This window comes from Gekko japonicus, unplaced genomic scaffold, assembly GCF_001447785.1.
Source record: "Gekko japonicus isolate JY-2015 unplaced genomic scaffold, Gekko_japonicus_V1.1 scaffold169, whole genome shotgun sequence".
Lineage (NCBI taxonomy): Eukaryota > Metazoa > Chordata > Lepidosauria > Squamata > Gekkonidae > Gekko > Gekko japonicus.
The window spans coordinates 1,049,209-1,068,069 of NW_015161951.1; the positions used below are offsets into that span (position 1 = coordinate 1,049,209).

At 43.1% G+C, this 18,861-nt stretch overlaps 1 protein-coding gene across 1 annotated transcript in view; it reads left to right on the top strand.

Annotated features, from left to right (window-relative positions):
* Positions 1 to 11,336: 11,336 nt before the first annotated feature.
* The window catches only part of KIAA1324L (KIAA1324-like ortholog), a 102,822-nt gene continuing 95,297 nt past the window's right edge, over positions 11,337 to 18,861 (top strand). Inside the window, exon 1 of the mRNA XM_015429441.1 lies at positions 11,337 to 11,382. The gene's annotated coding sequence lies outside the window, so the exon portion shown is untranslated. The remainder of the gene's footprint in view (positions 11,383 to 18,861) is intronic.

Sequence of the window (18,861 nt, forward strand, 5' to 3'; positions counted from 1 at the left end):
GTGGGTGGCTCCTAACTAAAAGCCTGGCGGAAGAGCTCCGTCTTGCAGGCCCTGCGGAACTGTACAAGGTCCCACAGGGCCCTGATCTCCTTCGGGAACTCATTCCACCAGGGAGGAGCCGCCACCGAAAAAGCCATAGCCGTGGTAGCAGTGAGCCTGGCCTCTTTGGGGCCTGGAATCACTAGCCGGTGTTGTGCCCCAGACCGTAGTGCTCTCTGGGGTATGTGTGGGGAAAGGCGGTCCCTCAGGTATGTCAGACCCTGGCCATAAAGGGCTTTAAAGGTAAGTACCAGCACCTTGAAGCGAACTCGGTATGCTATTGGCAGCCAGTGCAGTGTATTCAGCGCAGGCCAGATGTGTTCCCATCTAGGGAGACCCATCAAAAGCCTGGCCGCTGCATTCTGCACTAGCTGCAGCTTCCGGATTTGCGACAAGGGCAGCTGCATGTAGAGAGCGTTACAGTAGTCCAATCTTGAGGTGACCATCGCGTGGATCACTGTAGCCAGGTCATCGCGGTCAAGGAAGGGAACCAACTGCCAAATCAGCCAGAGGTGGTAAAAGGCCGACTTAGCAGCAGCTGCCACCTGGGCCTCCATAGTTAAGGAGGGATCCAGGAGCACTCCCAAACTCCTCCAATGGGGGAGGGATCCCCGTTCCCAAACCATCCCGACTCAGGGACAGGCCTCCATCTTCGCCAGGTTAAGTTTCAGCCAGATCAGTCTGAGCCAACCAGCCATGGTTTGCAATGCCCGGTTCAGATCTTCCGGGCTGGAGTTCAACCAGCCGCCCAACATCAGATAGAGCTGGGTGTCATCTGCGTACTTGTGACACCCCAGCCCATACCTCTGAATAATCTGGGCAAGGGGGCGCATGTAGATGTTAAACAATAATGGGGAAAACGCCGCCCCCTGAGGCACACCGCACTCAAGCGGATGTCTCTGGGACTGCTGTTCCCCTAGCACCACCCTTTGTCCCCGACCCTGGAGGAAAGAAGCAAGCCATTGTAAGGCAAGCCCCTGTATCCCCACGTCAGTGAGGCGGTGGGTCAGCAACTGGTGGTCGACCATGTCAAACGCTGCCAAAAGGTCTAACAGCAACAGTGCCGCCGAACCGCCCCAATCTGGATGCCTCTGGAGGTTGTCCGTAAGGGCGACCAGTGCTGTCTCCATTCCATGTCCCGGGCGAAAGCTGGACTGAAAAGGGTCTAGAATGGAAGCGTCATCCAGGAAGCCCTGCAACTGTATCATCACCACCCTCTCAATTAATTTGCCCAGATAGGGCAAATTGGAAACCGGTCGATAGTTGGTCAATTCAGCCGGATCCAGAATTGGTTTTTTCAAGAGGGGACGGACCATTGCTTCCTCTGCCTGGAGTGCCCCTGGGAACCGCCCAATTCCAGGTTGGGAAATTCCTGGAGATTTGAGGAGTGGAGCCTGGAGAGGGTGGGGTTTGAGGAGGGGTGGGACCTCAGACAGGTACAGTGCTATAGCCTCCACCCTCCTCCTGGGGACCCATTGTCGCCAGTCTCCAAGTGAGGGCTGGATATCATTCAGTATTAAAACTGCTCTCCAGATGGAAAAATAGACATTGGGGAACAATTTAGGAACATAATAGAAGCAATTTACTCGGAACAGAAAGCAGCATTGGTAATTAACACTGAAGTGACGGAGTACTTTAAAGTACAGAAGGGGACGAGGCAAGGCTGTCCTTTGTCCCCGTTACTATTTATATGGACACTCGAAGTACTGCTGAAAAAAATTAGGGAAGACAGAGAAATCAAAGGTTTAACCAATAAAAGTTTTTCTTATAAATATAGAGCTTTTGCGGATGATGTAATGTTTATGGTGAAAGACCCTATACGGAACTTACCATTGCTAATGGAGAAAATAAAGGAGTTTGGAGATTTAGCAGGTTTTTATGTAAATAAAGATAAATCCAAGGTGATGTGTAAGAATATGACTGGAAAGAAACAAAAAGAGCTACAGGGGTTGGCACAATGTGAAGTTGTGAAAAGGACTAAATACTTAGGTATTGATTTGACAATGAAAAATATAGACCTTTATAAAAACAATTACGACAAACTTTGGCCTAAAATACAGCAGGATATCAAGAAATGGAATACACTGAATTTGTCATTGATGGGGAGAATTTCAGTGGTTAAAATGAACATTTTACCACGGTTGATGTTTTTATTTCAGACAATCCCAATAGTGAGAGATGTGAAGGTATTTAATTTGTGGCAAAGAGAAATCTCAAAGTTCGTTTGGGCCGGGAGGAAACCAAGGATTAAAATGAAGATTCTATGTGATGCAAAAGAAAGAGGCGGATTTCAGTTACCAAACTTTAGACTATACCATGATGCGGTATGTTTAACCTGGTTGCAACAATGGACTATGTTAGATAACAAGAAATTGTTGGCGTTAGAAGGACATGATTGTAAATTCGGTTGGCACGCCTATTTATGGTATGAGAAAGCGAAAATGGATGGTTTTTTAAAACACCATTATATTAGAAGAATTCTTTTTTTTTTTCAATTTACAATTTTTTATTGAAGTCATAAAAATGCATACAAGTAATAAAAGCATGTAAATACACTTCAAATTTAACATGAGATATAGAGTAAGAGTAATAGTATAATAATAACAACCATACATTATCACAACTATGGTCTCAAGCAAGTACTTAGTTGTAAGAGTTGTATGTTATAAGACTTTACTGATGATAAGATATAGAATCATAAAACTTGTAGTTATTAATATTTAAAAAAGATAAAAAAGCTTTTGGGTTTAGGAAAAAATATAATGATATTGAGAATGTATGGTTTGAGGGAGGAAAAAAACTTATTTCAAAAATGTACAAGATATTGCTAAAATGGTATACAGAGGATGAGACAGTAAAAAAGCAGATGATAAAATGGGCAGTTAACATGAATAAAGAAATACTGATGTCATCTTGGGAATATTTATGGAAGAATGCAATGAAAATATCGACATGTAATAACTTAAAAGAAAATTGCTATAAGATGATGTATAGATGGTATATGACACCAAAAAAGATCGCAAATATGAATAGTAATATGTCAAACAAATCTTGGAAATGTAAAAATGCTGAGGGCTCGTTTTATCATATGTGGTGGACATGTGAAAAAGCAAAAATGTTTTGGGCTGAGATACATACAGAAATGGAAAAAATTGTGAAATGTAAGTTTAAGAAAGAACCGGAAATACTACTTCTGGGACTTAAAATGGAAGAAGTCAATATGGCAAAAAGGACATTGATGTGGTATATGATCACAACTGCCAGAATGACATATGCTTAATGTTGGAAGCAAGATAAGGTCCCTGAAATTGGGGAATGGATTAAAAAACTACTTTTTATGGTGGACATGGATAAAATGACAAGGAAACTTAATAATTTGGAGGCAGAAGAATTTTTTGCAGACTGGAAAGACTTTAAAGACTATTTGGAGAAATACTGGGATGTAAAGGACAATTTGCTTTGCTTTGAGAATTACTGAAATTTAAAGGATAGTAGAAAATAGATAAATGTATAAGAATAACAGCTGAAGGATAAGTTACCTGTGGATGGGAATAAGGGGAAAAGCAGGTATGGAGAAAATGTAAGAATTGGGCTGGAGGTTGGAGCACTGTGGGAAGCCGAGAAGGGGGGGGGAAGGGAGGAGGGATGGATATATGACTGTATGAATTTTGATATATGTTTGAACTTTTTTTTATTATATCCTAATAAATTGTCCTTGGCAGAGATCAGTTCCCCTGGAGAAAACACTGGACTCTGTGTCCTTATACCCTGTTGAGGTGGTCCCCCATGGCAGCCAGTGTGACATAGCAGTTAGCACTTCAGAGCAGGGTCTGCCAGACCCAGGTTCTTCCTGTGGAAGCTGATTGGGTGATTTCAGATGACTCACAGACTTTCAGCCTAACCATCTCACAGGGTTGTTGTGCAGATCAAAAGGTAGAGAGGAGAATGATGTGAGCTGGAGATAGCTGGAGATCACTCAGAATTACAGCTGTTCTCCAGATGGCAGCGATCAGTTCCCCTGGAGAAAATGGTGGACTCTGTGTCATTATACCCTGCTGAGGTCGCCACAGCAAATTGACACTGAGTGCCCATGGTCAGGGCACCCACCTAGAGCCTCTTTCTAGAGCTCATTGTATTTATTTCCACAATGGGTCTTATTTCTAGTAGAGAATAATTCAAAATAATCTAAGGGAATGAGAATCCAGAGGCCATGAAAAAGTAACACACCTTTAATTACACATATACACGTGTACACACACACACATATACAGACTATATACATAGTGAAGAGCTTTAGGAGTCAACAGAGCTGGCCAAGAGATCAAAGCAAGTCATACGTTTCCTCTTTTCCACTTCAGCTGCTTCAAGAATTGGGAATGCAACTGTTCTGCTTTCATAACACTAGCAGATTGCCAGCTCCATGTCACTGCCAAGCAATGTGAGAATAGCTGACAGGTGAACCACCATGTGGATTTCCTAAGAAAGCAAATGAGAGAGTCACCTGTATCTTCAAACTGAAGAAATTCATGAGCACTGTAGATAAACCAGAGACAATCTGACAACCAAGTTTTTCCTATATGCAGCTTTGTGGCTACCAAACTCAGGAGCTTCCCATCTCATGAAGCCAGGAGTACAGTTTGCAGAAGAAGGAAAAGGAGAAAGAAGAGGAGGAGAAGATTGGATTTATACTCTACCCTGTGAAGTAGGTGGGGTTGAGAGAGCTCTTTCAAGAATTGCTCCTGAGGAAACAGCTCTGAAAGATCTTGTAATTGACCCAAGGTCACACCAGCAGCTGCATGTGAAGGAGTGGGGAATCCAACCCAGTTCTCCCAGACTAGAGTCCACGCTCCTAACCACTACACCAAAGTGGTGGACTCTAATTTGGAGAACTGGTTTTGATTCTCCACTCTTCCACATGAAGCCAGTTGGGTGACCTTGAGTCAGTCACAGCTCTCAGAGCTCTCAGCCCCACCTACCTCACAGGGTGGTGTCTGTTGTGGGGAGAGGAAGGGAAGGTGAATGTAAGCTGCTCAGAGACTCCTTCGGGTAGTGAAAGGTGGAGTATAAAATCAACTCTTCTCCTCCTCCTCCTTCTCCATGGGTCCCAGTTGCCAGAGTAGGAGGTACAGTTACCCTTATCAACTTTGATTTAAGAAGCTAAATTACTTCAATTTCTGGGGGAAATTAGCTAAATGGCAAGCCTCAGTGAAAGGTGGGGTATTAGCAGGCATCATCCTACCTATGTCTACGATAGGGGTTGCCAAACTGCGGCTCAGGAGCCATATGCAGCTCTTTTGCACATATTGTGCGGCTCCCGGCAGGGCAGCTGGGGAAGCAAAGGGGAGGCATACTTTTTCCCCCTCCCTCCCTTCCTCCCCCCTCTCTCCCATCTATTTGCTTTCTTGGTTCTTTCTCTCTCTCTTTCCACATCTTTCATTCTTTCTTTCCACCTCTCTATCTTTCTCTCTCTCTCTTCGACAAATAAATATCATTAACAAACAAATACCGTTGGACAAATAAATATCATTATCAATATCTGTTTTTACCCCTTCTGTTTTTATTTTTGGCAGTCTCATTTAATGTTAATAAAAAGCAAATTTGCATATTTTTAAATAAAAACGCATGTGTAATATTTGTTCATGTCTTGTGGCTCTCAAACATCTGATGTTTATTCTATGTGGCTCTTACGTTCAGCAAGTTTGGCCATCTCTGGTGTATGGGGATCTTTCCCTTTGTGATAGCTCTTAATAACCAGACAGTTGCTTAATCAAAAGAGTTGTAGCCAACACCCCGAGGGAGCTAAGGTTCTTTGACTTGTGTGGCTAGCCGATAAACCACACAGTAAAACAATTATCCAGGCAGTAAAGGGTAACAAAAGAATTTATTTGAATAGGGAACATCTCACAGGTAAAATTCAGCTTGGATGTTCAATGTGTTACAGCCAGGAGCTTGCTTATATACTCTTCTTGCTCCTCCTCACTTTACATCATCACTGACATAATTTAGACATGCTCAGTTCAGTTTTCTTTGTCTGGTCAGTCATCACTCACATATTTGACACACAGGATGTTACTTGGCCGCATCTCAATTCCTACAAAGCAGGTGCACTGCTCATTATACTGATTTATATTTTTGTTTACTTCATTTGGCTATATTCCTAGACTTCTTTCACCTTTGAATGAACTCTCAGGCTGAGTTCATTTTTAGTACAAACTTAGACGTTTTCAGTACAAAAATAGTCCTTTTACATTAATACATGCATATAAAAGTATAACAATATTCTTAAAGCATTTTATAAACTTATTTTCACTAAAAGGTATACAAAATATGAAAGCATATATCATTACAATGACATTATAAAGAATTAAACCCTTTAAATGAAGTTTTTAGTGTTTTAAAGTAGCCTATAGCATAAAGCTCTTGTAGATGCACTGAATCTATCTATCAGTTTTTATTTTGGTCCATCAGAATATTTATAAAGCCTTTTTTTCTCTAAATTGAACTTTTTAATTTGTGAAATACACCACCTTATTTCAGCCAGCAGAGGGTCCTCTTTTATAATACAAATGTTGTATTTCCTCTTAATTGGCTTTCAGTATCTATGATTTCATCTGCTTGTTAGTAGCTGGTCAATCCTTAAAAACTTCAAAGCACACAATAATGAACAGATGTACATGATTGATTATTTTGTTTTCCCAAACCTTTTGGAACATCTCCCAACTTTTTACTTGACAATTTCAAACTCAATTCCCTAACACTTAACTAGTTTTCTCTTTTTCAATAAACATACAAAAACATTTTATCCATAAGCTTTCATTATCAGCTATAAACATTCAGAGATATTTACTCTTTGTTAACACTTATAAGAGGACAGCGGAAGACAGGAAGGCTTGGCTTGATCTGGTCCATGGGGTCGCAAAGAGTCAGACTCGACTGTGCGACTGAACAACAAAAAACACTTATAAAAGCACTCTTATTAAAACTTAAGCTTATTTTCCATAGAAAATACAACTGAAGTTTATTTAATCCAATTAATTTTGACATCCTTAGCTTGTGGATCCTTGCCAGGTCAGTTAAAAACATGTTGACCAATTATTTGCTAGATCCTTTGAAGTAAAGGATGGATCATCCATCTAACTTTGACAATTAATTACTGGGGTGTTTTTACACCAGTCCAGTTCATATAAGTGTCTATACAAACCAAAAGAGTCTATTCCTCTTTAGGCAAGCATCCTTTTTGTCTTTAAAAAGTAAACTTGGTAGCAAAGTTAATATTTTAGCTAGCTGCTATCTTTACAAATATCTATACTATAATCTTGGTAAACAGCTTTACACAAAACATAGAGTTTTAAAAACACACACATCAGGAGAGTTTTTCTATTACAATATATAACTGTCCTCTGTTTTACCCCAATTTTAGGCTTTGCTCATTAATTCCTTTGAAGTAGAGAGGTTCCCATAAATCTTGGCTTCTGGCAGGTCTTTTGCTCATCTCAGTCCAATTAAAAAGGTGACATCAGAACACCTTCTCATTAAAACTCAAATACTCATAGTTGGAAAATCCCTCCCTTGTCAATTAAAAATGAATTAAACCACCTGTCATTATAAAGCTGTTTAGTGGTTTAAACTGTTTGTTAATCCTCCAGGAGAGCCCCAAAGGATTTCCCCCCAAAGGTTCCTGTAAATCAGCAATAATCAATAGAAAATCACTTGAACCCCACAGGGTTATTTTTATTAAACAGAAGAAAATCCTAGTAAAATGCACAGACACAGAATTAAAACACACATTAAATAATACACACAAGTAATACAAGTATAAAGGTGAGTGGGAATAACAGGAGGGTGTTGGGGAAGTATACTTTACCTATCCAGAAGATCAGGGGTCTGTGGAGCAAAGGCTGGAAAGATGGAAAATGACCCAAACGAATTTGGGGGGTGACCTGCCAGTAAGGCACCTGGGGCAGACACACAGAGACTAGGGCTGTGCCGGGCTAGTTGTACCCATAAATGTGTCCAGAGGCCTTGCTAATGTGAAACGTCCCTCAGAACAAAAAATTGATGAGATTAATCAGGGATAAAGCAATGTAGTTTGGAAACGCTGTATAGAGTTCCCAGGAGTAGACAAAAAAGAACAGATATTCTTAGGAGGAGTTTTGCTTCCTCTGGTGATTCAGAGGGTAAACTAATCAAAATGGAAACAATACTGCTTGGTGACCCTCCTTTTGTGTTAGGTGGGAAATAGGGGAGCTGTTGTTATGAAAGAAATGTGGGCATGGAAAGGGGAGGGGAGGCTGATAGGATTAGTGATCCCAGGAGAAGATAAAGATATTGCCATATTTTGTATCTGTGTGGATGAATGGATTTCCTGATGCAAATAGGAACTGTTAAGGTTCCTGTCGGAATGCGGCTAGGAATGTGAGAAGTTAATGATCCACTGATGATCCCGGATTACTGGAGAGAAAAGGCTACTCCGTTGTGTGAATAGCATATTGATCAGGGTGAATTGACCAGGAAGGGATGAGCCAGGTAATAGGATTTCTTGTTTCCTGTGGGCCTCAATAGAGAGAGAAATATCTCTTAGTTTGGGATGGGGGGGACTATTAGTCTAGCAGATGCCTTAGGGCCACCCTCCCAACATAGGAAGTTCAGACTTGTTTCTTTTGCTGCTAGAAACCATACTGTTTGGTTCTGCCCCATCTGGTTTAGTATGTATTTCCAGGCCACACTATGATCTACTTCTAGGCCAGACATGGCTTGCACTTATACAGAGGGTGTTGGGGGTAGAAGATGATAAGGGGTGTTTTCTGCCAGTGACTCCCCTTTGCAGAGGCATATAGGGGGCCTTACAGTACCGGCGATGGAAATTGCAATATGCAACCTTATGCCTGGAGAGTGGACAGGCCCTAGTTGAAACTTGAGCATGGCTTTTAACCTATTAGATATTGGTTGCGAATACATTATAATTGTGACTCTTACAGTCTTATTTTCCAAATGCTTTCAGAATTTTATCTTCTAATTGGCTGGCCTGTATTGAGAAAAAGATCAGCCTGATTGGCTTATCCTTAGACTCAGTACTTACGCTCTTGCAAGTGGAGGCATTTCAAATGATCAAACGTAGAGTTTTGGATATTGAACTACAAAATCTTTACAGTACTGCTAATAAAACTGGCTCTCCTTTAAGGTTGAGGATTACATTCAATAAAGGCTATATTATCAATATAGACCTTTATTATCTGCAAAATCACCAAAAGCGTAGAGCCTTCTCTTTGGCCAGATTTAACGTCATGCTATCAGCAGTTCTATATGGCAGATTTCAAAAGGTAGCTTACTGTGCTAGACTTTGCCTGTGTAAGTTAAGATGTATTGAAACAATCTCACATATCCTCTTTTATTGACCTTTTTATGCAAACATTCATTTTAAGTATCTTGACCCTATTTTTGAAAATAAGACAGGATTCTCTGATCATATTAAGGTCCAATATATTTTGAATGATGTTTTTTCTGGCATAACTGAGGTGGTTGTTTCATTTCTTCAATGTGCCATAAAGATCCACCAAGATAAGACACAGCGATGATTTGGTGTTATATTTAAATTTTAACTGTATAACTCTTTTTATTACTCTTATTTTGACAATGCTGTAATCTGTCCTAGTTTATTCTGTATGCCATTAAAGGTCTGATTTGACTTGATTTTTAATAGCACAGAGACAGCATTCTGCAACTTGAGTTGTCAAAATATGTTGCAATCTAAACGACCAACCCGGTGTGTGAATCACCATTTGGGAAGAATTTTATCACTGTTAAAATCTCACAGGAAAAGCACGTAAACAAACCTGTTCATTGACTCCAGTGTCAAGCAGCACTGGAAGGTGAATGTTTTTTTTTTTTTTTGCCTCGCCTGTCATACCTGTACCCTTAAGCCCGCAGAACCCATTGCAGTCAAGGGGCTCAGGCAAGTCTGGTGCTGCACAGGACGCCCTCTGTAGATGCTCTAGCTGAAGGAAGGTTCAGGAGACCCTTTGATCAGTACTGGAATTTCATGGGTGAACAATGATGGGAGTTCTTTCCTGTTCTGCAACTCCCTTCTAAGAAATGCAGGTGAGGGCGGAAAGAGGAGTCCATCTGCATACCTTGAATTGTTAGGCAAATGAAAAACCTAGTTATTTGTGGTCACTGACCCCAGAAGGAAAATGTGAAAACAGAATGCTTTTCTGAAATGACCTGCTAGAGCCAGTTTATTCATTGGATTTTTATCTCTCCCTTTCCCCACACAGCTCAAGGTCTCCCCTGCAGCAACAGTATCCTCACAACAACCCTGCAAGGTAAGTTAGGCTGAGCATGACAGGTGCCAGGCCATCCAGTGAATGTTGTGTATATGACAGTGAAAATATCAGATGCATTCCATTGAATGCTTACCTGAAATAGCGGAGAGGTTGACAGCCGAAAACCCAGGAAATCTTTAGTTCAGATTTCTCTTCAGCACAGCCTTGGCTGAGCCACTGTTCCCTCAGCCTTTGCCCCCTCCCCCACACTAATACTGGCCTACCATGCAGGGCTGATGTAAAACAGAGAAGTGCTTCTGGGAGAGACTTGCTGGCAGCCTTTTGTGAGATGAAAGAAAACCAAAAGTTCACGGGCACCTTAGCTGACACCATTTACTTCCATAGGAGCTTTTGTGAGCCCGCCCACTTCAAACTTGTGGTCGATATGTGGTCAGTTTTTAAGAACTTTTTGTTATGACAGACTAGCATAGCTATCCATTTGCAACCTTTTTGGAGAGAGGACCAACACCCACTTTGTATGCTTCTTCAGAAATTCACTCTCCTAGCCTCCTTGTGTAATCCCGCAGTTAAAAAGCGTCCGCTGCAAGCCCCCAGTCCAGATCTCCCCATAGCCAACTTCTCGGCCTGAGCCAGGCCTTCCCTCTGCAGTATGCTGAGGCTCAAAGATGCAGCCCACCTTCCAGGGCTGTTGTGAGCATTGGCCCCGAGCGCGTGGCTTCGGGCGAGGAGCGGCTGGCTGAGCTGCGGCTGCCTGATGTCATTACCGGGATTGAGGCAACGCGAGGCGCTGGAGAGAGCCGAAGGCCGTTCGCCTGCGCCTGCGCCTGCGCTCTGCAGTTCCCCTGCCTACCGGCTGCCGAGCCCGAGAGGCGGCAGGTGGAAAGCGACTGCTAGCTGGAGGCCCATCGCGCTCCGGAGGAGGATGCTGCAGCCGAGAGGGAGGCGGCGGCGCTGGGGTTCCAGCAGCTTGCCAGCGTGGTTGTGCAGCTGGGCTCTGATGTGCTGCCAGCGGGAGGCGAGCGCGGCCGTGCCCAGACTACCGTTGCCTTCATGCCGGGAGGTGAGAGATTGGCGCGCGGCAGGGCTGGGGGCAAGGGATGGCCCGGGCCGAGGGCGCCGTCTGCCTGCCATGGGGGAGGAGGGACGCACCTGCAAGGGTGACAGCAGAACTCATGCGACCCTGCTGATAGCACCCCCGCCCAAGGGAGGCGGCGAGGAAGAAGAGGGTCCCCATGTTGTAGACGAAGCTGGAGCCATTCGGAAGGCTTTTCAGTACGTTGTCCCTTGCTCTCCTGCCCCTTTGAAGCAGGAGCCAGAGGCAGAGAAACGCAGTCTTTGGAACTTCTTCGGGCAGGGAATGATGGCAAAGCCTTCCCCACCTAAACGTCCGCGTGCCAACCTGATGGGGTGGTGGTGGTGGTGATGCCACCTGCTGACTTCATGGCACATTGAATCCCGTGCCCTGAGTGAGGAAATGCCTCTAAAAATAGAGATAGGGCTGATCCGGCATTGGGAGGTTGAAGTGGAGGGGCGGGGCGGGATTCCACCCTTTCCCCAAAGAGAATGATCCTGGTCCACCACCCCCTCACTTGCAGTGCTCCAGGCTCACCTGGCATCTGGAACTAGCTGGTCAGTTTGATATTTCCTCCCAAGCTGTTTTAATTTTTTGAAGATGCATTGGTATGCAGTTGCATAAAATGTGTGTTATAATAATATCTCCGTATATATTAGCTTTATTTCTGAGTTAGGGGAGAATATTTTGCTGTTATGGTTGGTTAGGTAAAGGTAAAGGTTCCCTTGCTCAAAAGCCAGTCGAATCCGACTCTAGGGTTGCGGTGCTCATCTCCGTTTCAAAGCCGAAGAGCCAGCGCTGTCCGAAGACGTTTCCGTGGTCATGTGGCCGGCATGACTACATTGCATTATATAAGAGGGGGCACTTGCTTGTAGCATTGCCAAGAATTCTACTGTCATGTCAAACAGGGTTTGCTTCCCAGCATCATTTGAGACTTTCCAAAGGGTTTTGGGGTGTAGAGCTTATTGCCTGCATTGAAATTAATTTAATTTTTTTCCAGTTAAGGTGACTGTACAAATTAAAACTGGAATGGCAGCTTTTTATTTTTTGTCTCTACTAAATAAATTAGTACATGCCCTGAAAAATTGAGAGCCAAATATATTGATAGTAAGTGGTCTTTTAGATTTCATAAAAGTTATGTAAAACACTGTAATTTTATGAATGAATAATGAGTTGTCTATTAGCCATATTCCTTTGACTGACCTGCTGAATTTTTGAATCTTTTGCTGTATTGTATGATTTGTGCGAGCCCTGAACTTGAACTTTTGTCATGCAAAACTCATCATCAAATCACTTACATGTATGGCCACAGATTGCACCACAAAATTCACAAATCCATTGATTTGTGGTGCCACCACAATGCAAAAACATGGATCCAAAGCATGAAAAACATGTCTAAAACACTGGATCCTCAGAATTTTACGTGTGCTCACCCAAAATTCATTAGGAAATAACACAACATGTCTATGCCCACAGAGTGAATCATAAAAATAGTGCAGATCCTAGTCCTTGTGGCACTGCCATGGGGTAAACAATGCATTAAATACTTGGATCCTCATGGATCCTCATGGTTGTTAAATGGGCTTCTCACTTCACACTGGATTTTGGAATATTCTACATAAAAATTGTGAGGTTCAGTGGTTTTTCTACAGGTTTCTGTATCATGGGGATACAGTGATGTTCTGGATGAAAAAATTTTTGGTCAGATCTGTGGACATGAATATGAACTGTGATTTGAAAGTGATTTTTCAGGGGCTATATGTAAATGTGGTAGGCATCCATGTTTCCTCCCATTCCTGGCACCATGATGGCACTTGTGGGGGGCTGCACTCCATTAACGTTGATGTCATCTCTGATTTTATGGTCTATATTGGAATGTTCCTTGATGTAATCATGAAAGTCTAAGAAGATCTGCACCTTGGGTCCATGATTTTGCACTACCATGATGCCACAGAAAAGAGAATCCGTGTATTTTGTGGTTCATTAAGAACATAAGAACATAAGAGACGCCAATGTTGGATCAGGCCAAAGGCCCATCCAGTCCAACACTCTGTGTCACACAGTGGCCAGAAATACCAGTGCCATCAGGAGGTCCAGCAGTGGGGCCAGGACATTAGAAGCCCTCCCACTGTTGACCCCCACCCCCAAGCACCAAGAAGACAGAGCATCACTTGCCCCAGAGCCCCTAGCTATACCTTGTGGCTAATAGCCACTGATGGACCTCTGCTCCATATGCTTATCTAATTCCCTTTTGAAGCCGTCCATGCTTGTAGCACCCACCACTTCCTGTGGCAGTGAATTCCATGTGTTAATCACTCTTTGGGTGAAGAAGTACTTCCTTTTATCCGTTCTAACCCGACCGCTCTGCAGTTTCATGGAGTGCCCACGAGTTCTTGTATTGTGAGAAAGGGAGAAAAGTACCTCTTTCTCTACCTGCTCTTTCCCATGCATAATCTTATAAACCTCGATCATGTCACCCCTCAGTCGTCTTTTCTCCAAGCTAAAGAGCCCTAAGCGCTTTAACCTTTCCTCATAGGGAAAGTGTTCCAACCCTTTTATCATTCGAGTTGCCCTTTTCTGCACTTTTTCCAAAGCTATAATATCCTTTTTAAGGTGTGGTGCCCAGAACTGCACACAGTATTCCAAATGAGGTCTCACCATTGATTTATATAGGGGCATTATTATATTGGCTGATCTGTTTTCAATACCCTTCCTAATAATCCCCAGCATAGCATTGGCCTTCTTTATTGCAGTCACACACTGTCTCGACATTTTCAGTGAGTTATCCACTACAACTCCAAGATCTCTCTCTTGCTCAGTCTCTGCCAGTTCAGACCCCATCAATGTGTATTTATATTTAGGATTTTTGGCTCCAATGTGCATCACCTTGCACTTGGCCACATTGAACCCCATTTGCCATGTTGACGCCCACTCGCCCATCCTTGACAGATCCCCTTGGAGTGCCTCACAATCCTCACTGGTTTTCACCACCCTGAACAACTTTGTATCATCCGCAAATTTAGCCACTTCACTGCTTACTCCCATCTCCAAATCATTAATGAACAAGTTAAAAAGCAGTGGACCAAGTACTGATCCCTGCGGTACCCCACTGCTTACCACCCTCCACTGAGAAAATTGCCCACCTACACTCACTCTCTGTTTTCTATGAACTAGCCAGTTTTTGATCCATAAAAGGACTTGTCCTTCTATCCCATGATTTTTGAGCTTACTTAGGAGCCTTTGATGAGGAACTTTATCAAAAGCTTTCTGGAAGTCAAGGTAAATAATATCTATTGGATCCCCCTTGTCCACATGTTTGTTCACCCCCTCAAAGAACACTAACAGGTTAGTGAGACAAGATCTTCCCTTACAGAAACCGTGCTGAGTCTGCCTCAATAGGTTTTGTTCATCTATGTGCCTACTAATTCTTTCCTTAATAATGGTTTCCACCAATTTACCCGGTATCGACGTCAGACTGACTGGCCTGTAATTTCCCGGATCTCCTCTGGAACCCTTTTTAAAGATGGGAGTGACATTAGCTACCTTCCAATCCTCAGGAATGGAGGCAGATTTTAAGGAAAGATTACATATCTTTGTCAGGAGATCTACAAGTTCACATTTGAGTTCTTTCAGAACTCTCGGATGTATGCCATCTGGGCCTGGTGATTTTTCAGTTTTTAAGTTGTCTATCAGTTTTAGGACCTCCTCTCTCATCACCTCAATCTGACTCAGGTCTTCCAACACCCCTCCTGAAATCAGTGGTTCTGGAGTGGGCAAGCACTTCTCATCTTCCACAGTGAAGACGGAGGCAAAAAATGCATTTAGCTTCTCAGCCATTTCCCTATCATCCTTCAATACTCCTTTTACCCCTTGGTCGTCCAAGGGCCCCACTGCCTCCCTGGCTGGTTTCCTGTTTCTAATGTATTTGAAGAAAGTTTTATTGTTGGTTTTTACGTTTTTTGCTATATGCTCCTCATATTCCCTTTTTGCCTGCCTGACCTCAGACTTGCATTTTATTTGCCATAGCCTGTGTTCCGTTTTATCAGCCTCACTGTGACTAGCTTTCCACTGCTTAAAGGAATTCTTTTTACTTTTTACAGCCTCCATTACTCTGTTTGTTAACCATGCAGGCTTTTTCCTATACCTGTTTGTGCCTTTCCTAACCTGCGGAATATATATTTTTTGAGCTTCTAGGATCGTAGTTTTAAATAGATCCCAAGCTTCCCCAATTGTTTTGACCCTTTCTACTTTTCCTTTCAGTTTCCTCCCCACGTGTCCCCTCATATCAGAGAAATTACCCCTTTTAAAGTTAAAAATGGTTGTGTGAGTCTTTTTGGCCAATTCTCTATTTGTACAAATGATGAACTCAACAACATTATGATCACTGTTTCCAAGCGGTGCAATCACTTTTACATCTCTCACCAGGTCTTGAGTGTTACTTAGGACCAAATCAAGGATCGCCTCTCCCCTGGTAGGTTCCGTGACCATCTGCTCCATAGCACAGTCATTTAGAGTGTCTAGAAACTCAATCTCTTTTTCCCGACTAGAACACATATTGACCCAATCAATGTGTGGGTAGTTAAAATCACCTATTATTACACAGTGTTTTTGTCTAGTTGCTATCTTTAAGGCATTCATCATTTTATAATCCTCCTCTATCTTTTGATCTGGTGGGCGATAACAAACTCCCAGTGTTAAGTTTCCTTTTGGCCCCCCTATTTCAACCCATAGAACTTCCAGAAGCGAATCCAATTCACTTAGCCTCTCAATCTTTCTAGACTTTATACCCTCTCTGACATACAGAGCTACCCCACCTCCAACCCTTCCCCCCCTATCCTTCCGATATAATATATAACCGGGAATCACTGTGTCCCACTGATTTTCCTCATCCCACCAAGTTTCAGAAATACCCACAATGTCTATTTTTCCCTCCGACACCAAGCACTCCAACTCCCCGATTTTACCTCGGACACTTCTAGCATTTGTATAGAAACAGCTGTAATTTCCCTTACAAGTTAAGCCTGCATCCTTCCTCTTGCTATCTCGAGTCGTTGTCCGGCAGTCCATGTCACCAGCCATGGCCTCTGTGGACAATTTCAATCCACCTCCCTGTAGAAAAGCAACCGGTACCCCCTCACCTCTCTCAGATGAGCCAACCCGAACCAGAGACTTTTCATCTCCTGTCGGCTTTCCCCCAATATTCAGTTTAAAAGCTGCTCTGCCACCTTTTTGATTTTAAGTGCCAGCAGCCTGGTTCCTTCTCGGGACAAGTGGAGACCGTCTCGCCTGTACAGCTCCCTCTTGTTCCAAAAAGTATCCCAGTGCCTAACAAACCTGAACCCTTCCCCCCTACACCATCGTCTCATCCACGCATTGAGACTCCTGATCTCTGCCTGTCTCTCCGGCCCTGCGCGTGGAACAGGTAACACTTCTGAGAAGGCTACCTTGGAGGTCCTGGACCTAAGTTTCCTGCCCAGCAGCCTAAATTTCTCCTCCAGGACCTCACGACTGCATTTCCCCACATCGTTGGTGCCGACATGCACCACGACCACTGGCTCCTCCCCAGCACTATCTACCAGCCTATCTAAAACACGCGTAATGTCCGCTACCTTCGCACCAGGCAGGCAAGTCACCATACGGTCAGTACGCGGGTTCGCCACCCAGCTGTCTACCTGCCTAAGGATCGAATCACCCACTACCAAGAGCCCCCCTCCCACCCTGCTCAGGGATGGTTCCTTGGTGCAAAAGGAGAGCCGCTCACCAGCTGGGGAAGAGGTCCCTTCTGAGGGCACATTCCCCTTATCCTCAGCATGGTGCCCTGTTTCCCCTAGACCCTCATGCTCCCTGACAGCAGCGGGGCTGCCAGATCCAGAGTGGGACGAAGCTAACAAGTCCCCGAGAGTCTTTTCTGTGTGCCTAGCTGACTGTCTCTGCTTCTCCAGGTCAGCCACCTTGGCCTCAAGGGAGCACACACGTTCCCTGAGAACCAGGAGCTCCTTGCACCGAGGACACACCCAAGACTTCTGCCCAGTGGGCAGATAGTCATACATGTGACACTCCGTGCAAAACACTGGATAGCCCCCAACCCCCTGCTGGCATTCTGGCTTCATAATTCTTTTAAAATAAATAAATATAATCCCCCTTTTAAACCCTTGGTATTTATGTGGTTTTTGTTATCAAAGTCAAATTATTTTACGGGAAAGACAAAGAGCCTAGGGCCTTGTCTTTCTGGCTCTTTTTGAGCTTCTTACAGAGCCCTTCGGGCTAAACTGATTAAGGAGTTGAAAAAATAGCCTCCTTTCTGAACTTTTGAAAATGAACCCCATGTGGTGGGCTTCAGTGCGAGCATCTCTATTCATGTTTATCAGGAAGGAGCCATACCAGATTCTCTGAAAATCCCGCTTATTACACAGATTTTTTTTTTTTTTAAGGTGATAAAAATAGATGCATATAATTACTGCACTATTAGTCTTCCGGCAGAGATCAGCAAATTATATGTAAGTTTCCTGCAAAACATGCTGCTTTGGGAGATGGACGATGAGGAAGTCATAGGTGAAGAGCAAGCAGGCTTTGGGACAGGCTGTTTTTGTATAGATCACTGTTTTATACTAGCCTTGCTGGTAAATAAATATTCTGTAGATGTGGAAGACTTTTTGTATGCAGGATTCATGGATTTAATAGCTGATTTTGGCTGAGTCTCTCACTCACGTTTATGGAACAAGCTTTATGCTGCCCATTTGCCTGCTGGACTGCTGCAATTAATTATGAAACTTTATTCTAAGAATTCATGGTGCATTAAACTAGACAAAAGGGATTCTGTATCTAACCTAATTTCTGTCCAGAGAGGAGTGCAGCAGGGTTGTGTCCTTGCACCATATCCGTTTAATCTATTTTTGAATGATTTTGTGCATAATTTATGGGATATTCTTATCCATGCACCTTGTCTGGAAGGCTGTTCAGTTCCTGCCTTATTAGACGTGGCTGACCCAGTACTGCTTTCCAGATCTGTAGAGATCTATAAAAGATTTTTATAGCCTACTGCTGAAACAAACTTTTAGAGATCAATTATGACAAATGTAAAAACATGATTTTGCCAAATCTAAAAAAAAAATCCAATCAAAAGGCGGATAATTGGCACACACTCCATACAAGCAGTCAATTAATTTAGATATCTGGGGATTGTCTTCAGGTCAGATCTATCCAGATTTAAGCATATTCAGTATATTAAAGATAAAATTGAACTGCCATTGTTAGCACTTAAGGATTTTTTTTTTAAATCCAAGGCAGTTTATACCAGCATTGTTGGCAGCCTATATGTTTTACCTTGCATGCTATATGGCACTCAAATATGTTTCTCAGGTCCAGATGCATTACTTGACAAACTTCATATTTCTTTTTTGCATATAATTTTTGCCTTACCTCCATGTATAGTATTTTCAGACATGCACATGGAACTGGGTCTTCCAA